This window comes from Hyla sarda, chromosome 4 (genome assembly GCF_029499605.1).
Source record: "Hyla sarda isolate aHylSar1 chromosome 4, aHylSar1.hap1, whole genome shotgun sequence".
NCBI classification, from domain to species: domain Eukaryota; kingdom Metazoa; phylum Chordata; class Amphibia; order Anura; family Hylidae; genus Hyla; species Hyla sarda.
Window position 1 is genome coordinate 42,614,632 of NC_079192.1, and position 5,996 is coordinate 42,620,627.

At 45.1% G+C, this 5,996-nt stretch overlaps 1 long non-coding RNA gene across 2 annotated transcripts; it reads left to right on the plus strand.

The window, feature by feature from the left end:
- The first annotated feature begins 878 nt into the window (after positions 1–878).
- LOC130366786 (uncharacterized) lies at positions 879–5,070 on the plus strand. Of its 2 annotated transcripts, none has more exons than XR_008891921.1 (5): positions 879–893; positions 3,244–3,328; positions 4,361–4,427; positions 4,528–4,692; positions 4,795–5,070. It is a non-coding gene; the product is annotated as an uncharacterized LOC130366786 (long non-coding RNA). The 2 variants fall into 2 exon arrangements; XR_008891922.1 differs by lacking the exon at positions 879–893 and adding an exon at positions 4,226–4,266 and having other exon boundaries at positions 3,314–3,328.
- Positions 5,071–5,996: the final 926 nt, after the last annotated feature.

Here is a 5,996-nt window from a genome sequence, read left to right on the forward strand (position 1 = left end):
TAGTTCATTAATAGTGGCACAGTATATAGGGAATTAATAGATGAATGGTGGCACAGTATATAGTTCATTAATAGTGGCATAGTATATAGGGAATTAATAGATGAATGGTGTCACAGTATATAGGGAATTAATAGATGAATGGTGGCACAGTATATAGGGAATTAATAGATGAATGGTGGCACAGTATATAGGGAATTAATGGTGGCACAGTATATAGGGAATTAATAGATAAATGGTGGCACAGTATATAGTTCATTAATAGTGGCACAGTATATAGTTCATTAATAGTGGCACAGTATATAGGGAATTAATAGATGAATGGTGGCACAGTATATAGTTCATTAATGGTGGCACAGTATATAGGGAATTAATAGATGAATGGTGGCACAGTATATAGGGAATTAATAGATGAATGGTGGCACAGTATATAGTTCATTAATGGTGGCACAGTATATAGGGAATTAATAGATGAATGGTGGCACAGTATATAGTTCATTAATGGTGGCACAGTATATAGGGAATTAATAGATGAATGGTGGCACAGTATATAGGGAATTAAGGGGAGGTACGGTATATAATTAAAGGGAAACTGACAGGCTGTTTACTCGCACTAAACCCAATACACTAGGTTACAGTGCAGTATACAAAAATTGGTCTTTCCATTTTCTAGGTATTGCCCCACATTGCTAGTATGCGAAGTCAGTCTTGTGCGCAATGGAGGCGGAGCTTCCCTGCCTCCATCCTGTATGCTGTGCTATGCCTCGCCATCTTTGTATATTTATAATTCTTTTTTTTTTGCCAACTCTAGTATATTGTAGACTGTAAGCATATATTAGTGTGGTGTCCATCTCTTCAGTGTAAGAACCAGAGCTGTGTGGAGATTCCTGCATAAGGTGGGTGATTGGTGATGGGTGCTGGGTGATTGGTGATGGGTGCTGGGTAATGGGTGCTGGGTAATGGGTGCTGAGTGATTGGTGCTGGGTGATTGGTGCTGGGTGATTGGTGCTGTATGATTGGGGATGGGTGATGGGTGCTGGGTGATTGGGGATGGGTGATGGGTGCTGGGTGATTGGGGATGGGTGCTGGGTGATTGGGGATGGGTGATTGGGGATGGGTGCTGGGTTATTGGTGCTAGATGATTGGGGATGGGTGATGGATGATTGGTGATTGGTGATTGGGGATGGGTGATTGGTGCTGGGTGATTGGTGCTAGGTGATTGGGGTTGGGTGCTGGGTGATTGATGCTACGTGATTGGTGCTGGGTGATTGGTGCTAGGTGATTGGGGATGGGTGATGGGTGCTGGGTGATTGGTGCTAGGTGATTGGTGCTGGGTGATTGGGGATGGGTGATTGGTGCTGGGTGATTGGTGCTGGGTGATTGGGGATGGGTGATGGGTGATTGGTGCTAGGTGATTGGTGCCGGGTGATTGGTGATGGGTGCTGGGTGATTGGTGCTAGGTGATTGGGGATGGGTGATGGGTGCTGGGTGATTGGTGCTAGGTGATTGGTGCTGGGTGATTGGGGATGGGTGATGGGTGATTGGTGATGGGTGCTGGGTTCTGTCATATAGAGCTCAGGTGGGGGCATATAGGGGGAGATTTATTAAAACCTTTGCAGAGGAAAATCCTTCCGCAAAACGATCTGATTGGTTGCTATGGGCGACTGCACCGCTCTTTCTCTGCACAGGTTTGATAAATCTCCTCTATAATACAGTATATTATAGGGCAGCTGTCATATCTTTTCTGTAAATAAGACTGACAGCACAGCCAAAGTGTATATACACATGGCAGACCTTCATAGATACTGTTCTTGACTCGATTTTACAAAAACACCAACTTTTATGGGGGCTAAGAATGTCGAGAAAGCGTGGCGGGAGTCCACTGTGTCCCTGGGCCGCAGCACATCTGCCCATTAAGTCTGGCAGATGTTTTTTAAATTATGAAAAGTGCCCTCTTTTTTACTTGAGCCCCTGCCCTTCAAAATGTCTGTGCATGTCCCTGGTCTGCAGGGCAAAGCACAGGGGGCATTATATGTGAAGAGCACATGACAGGGGGGCCCCCTGTCCTGTGCCCTTCACATATAATGCCCCCTGTGCTGTGCCCCTCACATATAATGCCCCCTGTGCTGTGCCCCTCACATATAATGCCCCCTGTGCTGTGCCCCTCACATATAATGCCCCCTGTGCTGTGCCACACATATAAATTATATGTGTGGGGCACAGCACAGGGGGCATTATATGTGTGGGGCACAGCACAGGGGGGCATTATATGATATAATGCCCCCTGTTATGTACCCCACACTTATAATGCCCCCTGTGCTGTGCCCCTCACATATATTGCCCCCTGTGCTGTTCCCCTCACATATATTGCCCCCTGTGCTGTTCCCCTCACATATATTGCCCCCTGTGCTGTGCCCCTCACATATAATGCCCCCTGAGGGGACAGGACATGGGGCTTTATATGTGAAGGGCACAGCACAGGGGGCATTATATGTGAGGGGCGCATGATAAGGGCATTATATGTGCGGGACGCATGATGGGGGCTTTATATATGAGGGGCGCATGATGGATGCATTATATGTGAGGGGCAAAGAATGGGGGCATTATATGTGAAGGGCACAGCACAGGGGGCATTAAATGTGTGGGGCACATGACAGGAGCATTCTATGTGAGGGGCACAGCACAGAGGGCATTATTATGTGGGGGGAACAGGACGGGTCATATTATATGTAGGGGCACAAGATGGGGCATTATTACTATATGTGAAGGCACAGAGTGTTTTGCCTTTCAGAAGTATAGTGTATATTGTGAGGAATTTCTGGGGTGGTACGTTTTTAAGGGGCCACAATACATTACGGTATTTTACTCAGAGGGTAGTTACAGCACAGCAAGTTATATTCAGAGAATGCACTGTGTGGTAGTATTAGATTTAGAGGGCACAGTGTGTGTTAGTATTATATTCAGTGGGTACAGTGTGTGATAGTATTATATTTAGAGGGTGCAGCGTGTGATAGTATTATATTCAGAGGGTGCAGTGTTTGGTAGTATTAAATTTAGAGGGCACAGTGTGTGGTAGTATTATATTCAGAGGGTACAGTGTATGGTGGTATTATATTCAGAGGGTACAGTGTGTTGTATATTCAGGGGGTACAGTATGTCAGAATTATATTAGGAGGGTGTGTGCCAGTATTATATTCAAAGAATACAGTGTTTGGCAGTATTATAATAATTATTGTTTTCATATAGAGGATCAGAATGCGTTGGCATAGTGAGGAGACGTCTGGGCATCAAGTTCTGCAGAGAGAAGATTTAGCTGGAACAAATCCTGGCGGTATGTACCATCTGAATTAGATAAGGAAAGACTATAGAGAAGACGTCACCTGTAATCACTGATATCATTGTGTATTCTCCTCACTATAGAGAAGACGTCACCTGTAATCACTGATCTCTATAGTGAGGAGAATACACAATGATATCAGTGATTACAGGTGACATCTTCTCTATAGTGAGGAGAATACACAATGATAAGACGTCACCTGTAGTCACTGATATCACTGCGTATTCTCCTCACTATAGAGCCTTAGCACTTTCCCATTCTGTGGCAATTGGTATATTTGATTATTATTCTGACATATGAGCACGGCCTAAGAGTCTTAAACAAGGTTAGGACTGTATGATACATTTAATAATATTGTAAGTTCCGTAATCTTCTGTCCACCAACACAAAATACTCTAATAGCGCCCCTCCCGAGACTCGACTCTGGATCCGCCCCTGCTCCCAGCATGCCCTGACAGCCGAAGGCTGAGAGTTGTAGTTTTGCAACAGGTGGGCAGCCACAGGGGATCGGTGTTGCAGTATGTCAATCTAGGGCCATGGTGTCTGATCTTGAACTGGCAGCAGGAGCCACGACCACTTTAAATCAATGGCTGCTGGGACGTATGACTAGTGACATCCTTCGCTCCAGACCGCAACGTCAGGGACGTCACGCATCAGACGTCCCGGCGGCCAGCGCTGCTCATTGAGCCTACCGGAGTAGCATTGATCTATGTAAGAAACCTATGGGCCCAGGCTGTAGGGGCCACCAAATGATATTACTTATACAGAATGTCTGGTTAGGAGAAACAAATATAACACACCCACAGGGAGTGGCGCCATTTTAATAAAAATTGTCAAAAACCTTAGATAACAGTCATACAGAATATATTAGAAAGCTTTTTTGATTTTCAGCCAATCAGAGAGCAGCACTACTGAAATAGAACTCCCAGGAGGTAACAGCGTGTCACACATGTGATGTCATAACCATTGTCCACCAAAGAGCAGCACTGAGCAGAAATAACACTGCTCCTGTTCATTCTCCATCAGTGAGGGGCCGGTGCTGGACACTGTGTAGGGACGCGGGAATGCAAAGTCATACACATGACTGTGACTGGTAAGTGTTACATTGTTGTGTCCAAAAGATCTTTAGTGCAGTTCCATGTGTATTTCTATGATAAACATGTAAATAATTTATCTTTTTTTTCTTATCTTAGATGCAGTATTTCCAGGACATGGAGTAGCATTTCCGGACCTACAGCAAGACGTTGGATGAAGGCATAGCCCCAGAAATAACACTGGTCCTGTTCATCAGTGAGGGGCCGGTGCTGGACACTGTGTAGGGACACGGGAATGCAAAGTCATGCACATGACTGTGACTGGTAAGTGTTACATTGTTTTGTCCAAAAGGTCTTTAGTGCAGTTCCATGTGTATTTCTATGATAAACATGTAAATAATCTATCTTTTTTGTCCCCTATCTTAGATGCACTATTTCCAGGACATGGAGTAGCATTTCGGGACCTACAGCAAGACGTTGGATGAAGGCACAGGCCTAGGAATCATGCACATACACAGAAACATTTGCCCAAATTATAGAGGTAACCTCCTTTAGTATGCCCAGAGGAAGGGCCATACAGTAGCCATGGATTCCCTACAGGTTTCCTCCCCTCTGGAGGTTTTTCCTGTCCTGAGTATTAGTTACTGTACGCTCTTTGTGAGTGATGGGAGGTTACAAAAAGTCCCCTACACAAACATTTTAATAAATTATAAATAAAGTTCCCCTTTTTTTAAACTGTTCTTTGACTTGTTCGACTCATTTATTTATTTCTGTGTGTGAAAATAGAGTTAGCAAAACATGGATGACCAAAGCTGCTCTCCTGCACGATCTGCATAATGCGGTGCGGAGAGAGGCAACTGGTGCTGGGTGGTGCAGTTTATGAGGCAAACGTAGAACACCCAGCAAGTTCCATGCACAAGCCTTTTTCTGATGAATGGGACTCATGCAGGGAACTTGCTAGGGGTCATACGGTTGCAAAGGAGCAACTTTTGGGTAAATGAACTGTCCCTTAAAGGGGTACTCCGCCTCTAGATATCTTATCCCCTATGTAAAGGATAGGGGATAAGATGTCTGATAAATGGGATCCTGCTGCTGGGACCCCAGCAATCTCCATGCAGCAACCAAAATTCTAAATAGTATTTTTATATCACTGGTTCCTGTGGTGGGATTCGTGACATCATGCCACACCTTCTTGTGACATCACACCACCTCCCATAGACATAAATGGAAAGGGCGTGGCGTGAGGTCACGACCCGCACCACGAGAACCCAGAGTTCTAAATATATTATTCAGAACGCCGGGTGCTGCATGAAGATCGCGGGGGTCCCAGTGATCAGTCATCTTTTGTCCTATCCTTAAGGTAGGGGATAAGATATCTAGGGGCGGAGTACCACTTTAAGGAATTAGAGAGTGTAGGCATGCCTTACAAGCAGGTAGAAAAAGAACAGCTGGGAGAAATGACAGGACACAAAACAATGTTTGGCTGGGACCGATTTTGGGTGTGTTCTGGCCAATTAAATGAGAACTATGGCAAAAATTAACTTATCCCCTATCCATGGGTTATGGGATAAGTAGCTGATCGTGGGGGGGTCCCCCTGCAATACCTGGGATGAGACCCGTTGCTCAGT